Here is a 10,885-nt window from a genome sequence, read left to right as displayed (position 1 = left end):
TTCTTTTATAATGCCAGGAATGTGCAGCATCTGGGTCTTATCTGTTTAAAGACACTAATGATAGGGTGTGGAGCTGTCTGACGATTTGATACTCCGACATTAAATGCGAGATCGTTCCACACAGTTCCGTTCCAGGAATTACAGCAAAACTCAATTGCAATGGAAGCTCTTATAACATGTAGGAACATCTTCAAGCAGCTCTTTCATACAACAACAGCTGATACGAACATTTTTTTGCTTCGGTAAACATTAGTTGGTGTTCCGAACGTTCCCGGAATATTTAGAAAAGATTTACGAGAAGATTCACCATATAATCACAACGTATGTGTTTGGGAATGACGTAAGAAAATAATGACAGAATTTTCATTTTTGGGTGAACTCTTCCATTAATGCTTCCATAAATCCAATTTTCTGGAAATATCCTTCACAATATGCATTCCCACTCATTTCGACACCAGGCTTAGCCTACTCTGTAATTAGCCTGTGTGGTAAACAAGCTGTATTTGTTAAAACAGGCCAGCATCTCTGCAGTTCCCATGAGAATTTGCCCTCATATACACACTGCAACTCCACAAATAATCCCCCCAAGAGCACGCCAGGTCCCCCCACAGTGTGTGTGTGTGTCAAGAGAACTTTTAGGCCTACTAGATCACTATAAGACGCTAAATAAAGATTAATGAGAGGGAGTGTCTGTCTCAGTTTTGGTTTGCCTTTATTCATGTCTCAGATTCACAGTAAGAAATGGATCACGACAAAATCACTACACAGAAAACATGTGTCATATACTCATTCCCTGTATTAGGGTGATTGTTTATTTCCATCTCTCCTCAAACAGTTGCCAGTCTTCCCATGCAGTGAGGAGACTGGGAAAGAGAAATGGCAGGCTTTGAAGGAGTGACAGAACAGTTTAAACTGGCTAAAAAGCTCAGGGCTATATGGCACATCTATCACAAACACAAACGTAGTGTGAGAAACTTGTCTGTGTACAGTAACATGCCCAAACTACCCCCCCATACACACACACAAACACAAACACACAATCACACATGGTAATCCTCCAATCAGCACCCATTCTCTCTGGGCTTGTGGAGACACAGAGGTCTTGTTTACACCTGCTATTGACTACAATTTGCATTTTTCAATTTCAACTTTGGAAGCGCTCCATAATAATAATCTAAAAAAATCTAATGTAGCAGATACATCGTCTTGGGTCCTCGAGGTCTTTCTCACCATCAGCACCGCACCTTCTCCAATAGACCTTATTCAGAGCAGCGCCATGACAGGTATGAAAGTGAGGCTGTGAGGGACAGACTTAGTGTTTCCAATGGCATCCGCTGTAAAAAGCGGCTAGATTACTTACAATTTTCCACAGCTTACATTATCGGGAGTTTTTTGTCAACTGACATTTCTTGGAAAGATATTTTTCCAGTGTTTTAATGAGCAGAACAATTCGAAAACATATTAAATAACAGCACAGCCCATTGAAGAGATGCAAGTCTATCCCTCACAGCCTCGATTTCATTCTCATTAAAAATCAAAGATGGCGCTGCCGTGAAAAAGGCGTATGGGAGACCCGGCCGGGGTTGATCAGGCCCCAGTAACAACAGCCCACGGATCAGCTCTCTTAAAGGAGAACTCCGGTCAATTTTAACATTGAGCTCATTTTTTTGTACATTTGGAGTGCTGTCAGAGTCAGTACAGACAAAAACGACAAAAATCGGTGTTGCCTACACCGTGTTATCGTCTTTTTAAAATTCGCACCCTGTTGACTTCAATGGGGCATGTTCAAAACCTGCTTTTAACATCCTTGATTTGTCATTACGAGTGCACAGCCATGTGCGTGGTGTTATTAAGAGTGACCACGGTCAATCTGACTGCAGTAGATGTGAAAGATATGAATAAAAATGATGTTAATTCAGCCAGCTCACATACCTCTATTTGCTTCCTGTTTTCGGTCGAAGCCCAAAGTAGTCGATTGTCGAGTTCACGCGCGTGATTTTTGTCGTTTTTGTCTGTACTGACAGCACTCCAAATGTACAAAAAAATGAGCTCAATGTTCAAATTGATGTTCAGGACTAGTGATCTTGACTTAATGACACTGAAATTCATTCTTACCCTAGTGATAAGTTTCTCAGGGCCTTGTAGAAACCACCTGCTCCCCGGGACAGATGTTGTTTTAATTGTTGCTCTTATTGGATGCTGTCGTACACCAGATTTTGTCAAGGCACCCCAGCACTACCTCGGCTGACGGGTATTTTTTATTAAAAAATGCTATTATACTGTTATTATGGAAAAACATGTAATAAAACACTGTATACACAGTCAAGTCATGTGTGTTTGCAAATACATGTAGGGCCAACATGTGTTGTGGTTAGTCAGCAATGTTGGCATTTTATTACTTTACCTTCTTTTCATAAGGACAACGGCCTCCAGGCTACATCTATGGAAAAATGAAGTGTGTGTTTGTGTCTGCCTGGGTGTGTTGTGTGAGTGTAACACCTGGTCCTACAGCTTCTCCCTTATTACTTCAGGGCAATTACATAGATAACAGAACCTTATACCTATTAGTGTGAGACCTCTCTCACCCACTCTTTTCCCTTTTTTCCCCCTCTATGTCGTAACTCCCAGGAAATTTTAATAGGAAATTTGCATAAAAGGGAACACAGACACACAAGCACACACACACACACACATACATTCACATTGGATTTCCATGTTTTATGGGGATTTTCCATAAACATACTGATTTTTATACAGCACAAACTGTATATTCTATCCTTAAACTCTAATCCATCTTAACACAACCCTCAAAGAAAACATTCTGCATTATAAAAAATAATAATAATGTTAGGGACAACATTTTACTGATATTTGAATTTAAAATATGATCTATCATATACAGTCACCTAATTGATTATTAGGAACACCATACTAATACTGTGTTGACCCCCTTTCACCTTCAGAACTGCCTGAACAAGGTGCTGAAAGCATTCTAGAAATGTTGGCCCATATTGATAGGATAGCATCTTGCAGATGGAGATTTGTGGGATGCACATCCAGGGCACGAAGCTCCTGTTCCACCACATCCCAAAGATGCTCTATTGGGTTGAGATCTGGTGACTGTGGGGCCATTTTAGTGCAGTGAACTCATTGTCATGTTCAAGAAACCAATTTGAAATGATTCGAGCTTTGTGACATGATGCATTATCCTGCTGGAAGTAGCCATCAGAGGATGGGGACATGGTGGCCATAAAGGGATGGACATGGTCAGAAACAATGCTCAGGTAGGCCGTGGCATTTAAACGATGCCCGATTGGCACTAAGGGGCCTAAAGTGTGCCAAGAAAACATCCCCCACACCATTACACCACCACCGCCAGCCTGCACAGTGGTAACAAGGCATGATGGATCCATGTTCATATTCTGACTCTACCATCTGAATGTCTCAACAGAAATCGAGACTCATCAGACCAGACAACATTTTTCCAGTCTTCAACTGTCCAATTTTTGGGAGCTCTTGCAAATTGTCGCCTCTTTTTCCTATTTGTAGTGGAGATGAGTGGTACCCGGTGGGGTCTTCTGCTGTTGTAGCCCATCCGCCTCAAGGTTGTGCGTGTTGTGGCTTCACAAATGCTTTGCTGCATACCTCGGTTGTAACGAGTGGTTATTTCAGTCAAAGTTGCTCTTCTATCAGCTCGAATCAGTCGGCCCATTCTCCTCTGACCTCTCGCATCAACAAGGCATTTTCACCCACAGGACTGCCGTGCCACATACTGGATGTTTTTTCCTTTTCACACTATTCTTTGACATTCATTTTGGAGTTCGGGAGATTGTATTGACCAGTAGCGGTTCTAGGCACGGGCGAACCGGGCAGTCGCCCGGGGCGGCATCTCTTCATGTCACATGGGGGGCGGCACGAGCAGTTAAAAAAAATCCTCTGTCCCGCGAAGGTTTTCTATTTTTTATCATTTCAATTCAATTATTGGCAATGGCGCCCCTGCTTGCGGAGAAGGTGCCGTGCACAGAAGCGATATCAAGGGGGTCTCTTGATTAGTTCACGTATCGCGTCTTTTGCGCGCTTGAGGTCGTTATTTCAAATAGGCGATTAGGCGCACGGGAAACGCGCTCATTACGCGCTCGCGGGAGGCGCGCTCATAATCTTTTCAGTATGGGAGTGCACGTGCACCCAAACACTTGGTTTTTTTTTCTCTTCTCCGTAAATAACTCTTTTAGCAGAGCTTCAGCAAGCGTTTTTCTGTGGTGGAAATACATTAGCTACTAAAACTTCTTTGCCATTGTGGAGAGCGCGAGTGCATGGTTGTATAGCAACGACAGCCATGGGAAAATCGGACTGAATTTTACTATTAAAAGATCAGCTACTGTGCATTATAAATGTCAGGAATATATCTTTATTGACTCATTCTTTTTATAGAGATGATTGAATGCTGAAATATGAGGTTTATATTTTTTTAAAATCTTTTGTGTTAACCTTTTTTTTAAGTTTAGTAGGTAAGATAAAAGACACTCCTTAAAAACAAATCTTTAATGTTATTAACTTGGTGAATTGATTTCATTGTGTATTAGGCTTTTTGAACAAGATTCTGTGATCATGTTGGTCACTATATTCATGAAATGAAAATAATTTACATAATGATCAACTTTATGTGTTTTTATAGTAGCCTATAATATGCAAAGTACAATTTTCTATTTTCTAAATAATCTCTGATTCTGTCCTTTTCTCTGACATTTTAAGAGTGACATAGGGCTACAAAAGCTATTTTAGGTCTATAACAGTTTGGATAGTTGTTAATATGATAGCTGTTCAAAATTATTTAAGAGATAAGTATTGTGTTACAAAATAGGCCTAAGTGTCTCTCTGACGATTTTACTTTTAAAAACTCCATTTAGTGACAAAGTATACTTTAACAAGTCATAACTAAAAGTGTGCCATGCACATAATTCAAGGCAATAACCAATGCGCTAATGGTTACTTCCTCCCTTTAAAGTTAGATTAATCTAGCAAAAGAACTGGATTCTATTCACTGTGAATAATGAACGGAATGAGATTTTATTTTTGGGGTGGTTTTTTTTTTTTTTTGGTTGGTTGGTTGGTTTGGGGGGGGGGGGGGGGGCGCTCGAAGGGGGTCTCGCCCTGGGTGTAATTCAAAGTAGAACCGCCACTGGTATTGACCAGGACCACAAATGCATTAAAGCAACTGCCATGTGATTGGTTGATTAGATAATTGTATTAATGATAAATTGAACCGGTGTTCCTAGTAATCCTTTAGGTGAGTGTATTTTTGTCTGTCTACAGAATAGGCCAACAACACCCTAGCCAGGCAAAGAACACCCCAGCGCCCGCAGCAACAATAATACACTAGCAACAGCTTATAGAATACCCCAGCAATAGTCTAGTCACACCCCAGCAGCAGCCTAGCAACACTCTAACAACTCCCCAGCACACTGCCTATAGCAATCCAGCAGCAGTCTAGCAACACCATAGCAACAGCCTAGAATAATCCAGCAACAACCACTCCTCAACTAGCACTAGCAACAGCATAATAAAACCTTAGAAACACCCCAGACTACCCCAGCAACAGTCGAGAGATATCAACATCAACAGTTTAGAATACCAGGCAACAGCTCGAAACACCTTAGCAACTACAACAATGGTTTAATGGTTTAAAATAGTTTTTAAGCTTTCAGCCTAGGCTCTGTTTCCTTTTTTAAAGGTTTGTTTGTTTGTGAGTGTGTGTGTGTGTGTGTGTGTTTGGTGGACACACCTTAATCCAGTAGCTTCTCATACTGTATGTATGTGATGTAAGAAAGGATGCCAAAGGTGGAGGTAGTAATTGTTTGACGGGAATGAATGAATCGTCGTATATCAAAGATGACTCCAGTGTTCGGGGAACTGAACATCACTGCTTGACTAAAACGTGATTTATCATCATGTCATTTTTGCATTCGCATTACAAAAACTTGGGCTCAAACCTTTCTCCCTCACAAATACCACAGAAAATCATATACATGTGGGGGCTGGATAAGCATGTATGACAACTGCTGGGGAGAATGAGTGTGTGCTTGGCAATGGCAGTACATCTGTGAATCTGGACTTTTGTCCACTTTGTTTTTGAACTTCAGAGGGTCTGAACAGGTCAGACTTTTCGTTTTACTTGTGCCTGACCTACATTCCTCGTGCACTGCAATAGCATGCGGTTTGTCAACAGTTTGCACTGTAGGGTGATAAAATACACACAAACAGCCCAGTGGTGAGTCCACAGAGAGAGCTGGACTCTCAGCACCACATACAACACTGCAACAGGATCGGAATTATCACAAATGATGGCGGTGGAAACTTTTTTTAAACACACTGGCGGGGAAAGAGTTAATAATGTTCTTAAAATATAATTTATACAGCGTTATACAAGTGATTTTCTGAATTTAGTTGGACGTGCATCTAATGTAGGCTATTTTAAATGTTAAAAACTTCTTGTTTCAGAATGTTCAGATAACATATTCCCATAATTTTTGTAAAATTATACAATGGAATGTATAGGAGTAGTTCACTTTTAAATAAAAACTTTTACTGATAATTTACCCCCATGTCATCCAAGATGTTCATGTCTTTCTTTCTTCAGTGGAAAAGAAATGAAGGTTTTTGATGAAAACATTCCAGGATTTTTCTCCATATAATGGACTTCAATGGGAACCAAACGGTTCAAGGTCCAAAAGACACTTTCAGTACAAAGTACAAACTGTTCAAAGGGCTTTAAACGACACCAGACGACGAATAAGGGTCTTATCAAGCGAAACGATCGCTCTTTTAATAAATAAATAACAAAGTTTAAGTCTACGAATCTTTTTCCGAGTCGTTTGGTTCCTTCAACGAACGAAACAAATGAATTGACTCGGAAAAAGATTCGTTTGAACCTCTTTGTCAACGAGCCACTTTTGAAGTGTTTAAGCAGCCTTGTGTGGCTGTATGTCGAGGATATGATACTGTGGGAAATATCTACAACATCAGAGAAGCAAATCAGACTGTTATCACGCTGAAGAATAACACAGCAGTTACGCCTTGCAGATAAGCTAATCGCTAACGGCGAGGCCCTGAAATCTAGACTGTCTTACGCCGGCCGTCTGTTTGATCACACACTTCCTGACTCCGAAACCAAAGATTCAGCTTTTGTTTTCGGCTCAGATAAAAGAGACCTTAAAAACCATGACACAGGAACGCTCGTCTAGATAAAGGCCAGATTCTCTCTCGGCGGCAAGGCTGTATGTTGTTTTTATGACCTCTCTTAAACACTCTCATGTTTCAGAGTGATTAAAGGAACTAAAGAGGAAACGGGAGTGTGCCAGTGTGTTTGTGTTGTGTGTGTGATCAGATCATGGAAGAATGTGTGGTTTTGTGACTGTATATGATTATTAGCATATGCTATTAGCATTAAGCCTGCTTTTTATGTTTAGCATGTTGCTAAGCTAACAATGCACGCATATATAAAACTTGACACTTCTCCCTATTTCTTCACCATTTTAAATGGGGGTTTTCACTGATCTCATGCTATAGCAAAACAAGTGATTTCTATTTTGACTTCACAAGATGTTAGGTTATGTGTGCACACGTCTAATCAGCCCGTTCTCATCCCAAGGCGTCATATACTGATGCTTTTGACTGACGCTTTTTATACTGGCACTCTTTAGCGTCAATATGAGACGGAGATATATATGGGGCAGAAGGTGCCTCCTAGTGACTAAACCTACCCATGACCGAAGCATGTTATATTGTCGCTAAAGGGTGCGTTAGCACCCATTGTCAAAAGCGTCAGTATATAACGCCCTAGGATGAATGCGTTGGTCTAATGTAGTCTGGTCCACATTTCATGTTTGTCTGACCGAGCTGTAAAGTGACCAATAATAATAATAATCTGACCATTTAGCTTGAAACTGAATATTCAGCACTGAAAAAATGTAAGATGAACCAGGTGGTTGGAAAAAAGTGATTCATGGCATGTATATATTTTTTTATTTTATATTGGTAGGCTATAGATTATTTAGATAGAACAAACATCAATTGTTTTCTATATTTATGTATGTCTTTTTCTCTCTCATTTTTTCTTCTTTGGAACCACATGCATTGATGAATCATGCACAATAAAATCATGGACCAGTGTAGCCAAGTCTGAGGTTTCTCCGCAGAATTTTGATACTTTTTTTTACTGTTTTATTATTATTATTATTTTATTAAACAATATCAATTTACAAACCCAAGTAGGGAACAACAATGGGAATATGGAAATAGACACAAATAACATGTAATTACTTTTAAAGAGTTTTTTAGTGCACGGGTTAAGCGAACGTTGGCATTATTTTGGCTGCGATTGGGCGGGTTTTGGCTGGTTGTTATATGCAAACCTGGCAACCCTGCCAGGGACATGCATTAAAGAAAGTAAATGTCAATTATAATTTCCTATTACACTATGTTAATAGCCTGTACAACAACATCATGTGCTTGCAAATCACTATACAATCTGCAAACTGCCTATTAGTCTGTAAATAAGCAATTTGTCAATGCAACTGCAGTCTAAATTGCTGACTAAAGCCCGAGAGGTGCGGCTGCTCTCTTTCTGCTGTTATCTCCCTGTCTTTCTTCTTCCCTAATTTTATTTAGCACATTCTTCGCCCTAAAAGAAAGTTGACATCATCATCTGAGGACACATGAGTTCCCACGCAGTCTTGTGTCTCTGTTTCACACACACACTCATTCGTAGGCTGAGTCATGATACGGGCCTAATCACTGACTCTGCTCGGGGTGTGGCTGCGCTCGCTGGGAAAGTGTTTCTCCTCATGGTGCGTGTGTACTGAGTTGTCTGTCGAGAGACCTGTGTTGGTTAGCGTTTAGGACGATGCGTGAGTGTATATAGGACGTCTGATATTCAATGGCTCTGTTCTGAAAGCACGTACTCTCTCATACCATTGGAGCACTTCACAGGAAACTGACAGTTGATTTCAAAATAGCTTGATCACTAGCATGTTGCTAAGCTAACAACGCCACAAAAATAGACAATATTTGTATATTTCTTTTGATACCTTAGGTATTTATAATTCGCAGTTCTCCCGCTTTTTCCTCCATCTTGAATTGTTGGATGATTTCACCCATGGATATCCACAATAAAGGCTAGATATCTCGTCCACGCTGCTGGCCGACGTGGTCGACGTCTGCACGTGGCGGCCATCTTGTCACAGGCAACTCGCTCCCTCTTAACATTGTGTTTTAATGATGAATGTACTTTTAAATAACCATAACTTGCTTTGAACTTTGAACGTTCTATTAATATTACTGGAAGAATGTTTGTTCATAACTTTGAGAGAACCTTTCCAGAACAATAGCCAAATAATGTTCCCTGTTGCTGGGATGTTATCTTAAAAAACACTACTTGTGCAGGCATCTCACTAGGTTTTGGAACAGAGCTAGCCTAATGGTTTTCTGGCTAAAATCGAGCGCAAGTGTCTCTTAGCATTAAATGCGTTGTACTTTCCAACCCTCGGCTCTGGAATAACTCTCCTAACAGTACAAACACACAGAGATCAGTTTCTAATACGCTTTTATAGAACAAATGACGATAAAACTCCTTCTGGAAGCTCATGTTTCATCACCTCAGCCCTGGCAGTGTTCTAAAGCAGACACTGAGTCCAGTTACCGTGACAAATTTGTTAACGTGACGGAGCCATTAGCGTTGGAGATTGTGGCCAAGTCAAGTTTCAGAGAGACTTTCCTTCAGCCTGACCCAGTTCTTAGGCTTTGAAGTCAAATTAAATGAAGTGAAATGGTCAAATTTTCTGTTCGGATGACCAGGAAACGAAGGGTCAGTTGGATTAATAGTCAGAATTTGTCTACGTCTTCAGACAACTGTGGGACTTTCACAGCATATGTTCATACTACTTTTGCTTGCTATACACCTGTTAAAATGAAAAAAATTAGTGGCCCCTGAAAGCATTTGTATATATATATATATATATATATATAATGAAGCAACTGATGTATGAAGTGTAGTTCTCACAGATGAACACGTTCCACTAATGATAGCCAAGAAAGATTCGAAACACTTTTTGAACAGCATATCTGTGTGTTTTATTGCTAAATGACCATGTGAAATTGCTTGACGTGCGCAGTTGTTTCCAGTGTTGACATTTCCTAAGGGCTCATCCCATTTTAACAGTTATTTTACTTCATAACTGAGCACATGATTTGCTACTTGCTATTGCTAGTCAGAAGTATTAGTGGGAGGGGCCTGTTTATTCCAGAGAGTATTTGATTGGACAAAAATTTTTAGTTCAAGATGAGTCATCAATATAATGAGTCTGGATTATAATTGTGTATATATAAAACACACATATATGCTGTTCAAAAAGTTTTTCACATTAGATTTTAAAGGGATAGTTCACTTTGAAATGAATTTTTGGTATGTTCTAGCTTAACTCAAGGGCATCCAAGATGTAGGTCTTTGTTTCTGCAGTATTTTCAATTTTGATATTTCTAGGTCAAACTGTTCTTGTTTGTCAGTCATATAATGGAGGTCTATGGTCACCACCTCAAAGAGCATGCACAGAGAAGTCAAAATTAACCATGATTTAATGACTCGTAAATGTAAGTACACATTGATGGCCTAAGACACGAAACGAGCGGTTTGTGTGAGAAAAAGTATTTTTACCTCGTTACCACAGACCGAAGCGCCCGCACCCTCAGATCACTTGGACGTGGCTGTGGTTACAAGAGTTAAAACTATATAAATACTGTTCGTTTTCTCACATAAACCGCTCGTTTCGTGTCTTAGGTCATCAACGTGTACTTAAATTTACGAGTCATAAAATCATGTTTAATTTGGACT

Source organism: Pimephales promelas, chromosome 6 (genome assembly GCF_988280905.1).
Source record: "Pimephales promelas chromosome 6, fPimPro1.hap1.1, whole genome shotgun sequence".
NCBI lineage: Eukaryota > Metazoa > Chordata > Actinopteri > Cypriniformes > Leuciscidae > Pimephales > Pimephales promelas.
Note: the sequence above shows the minus strand (reverse complement) of the source record.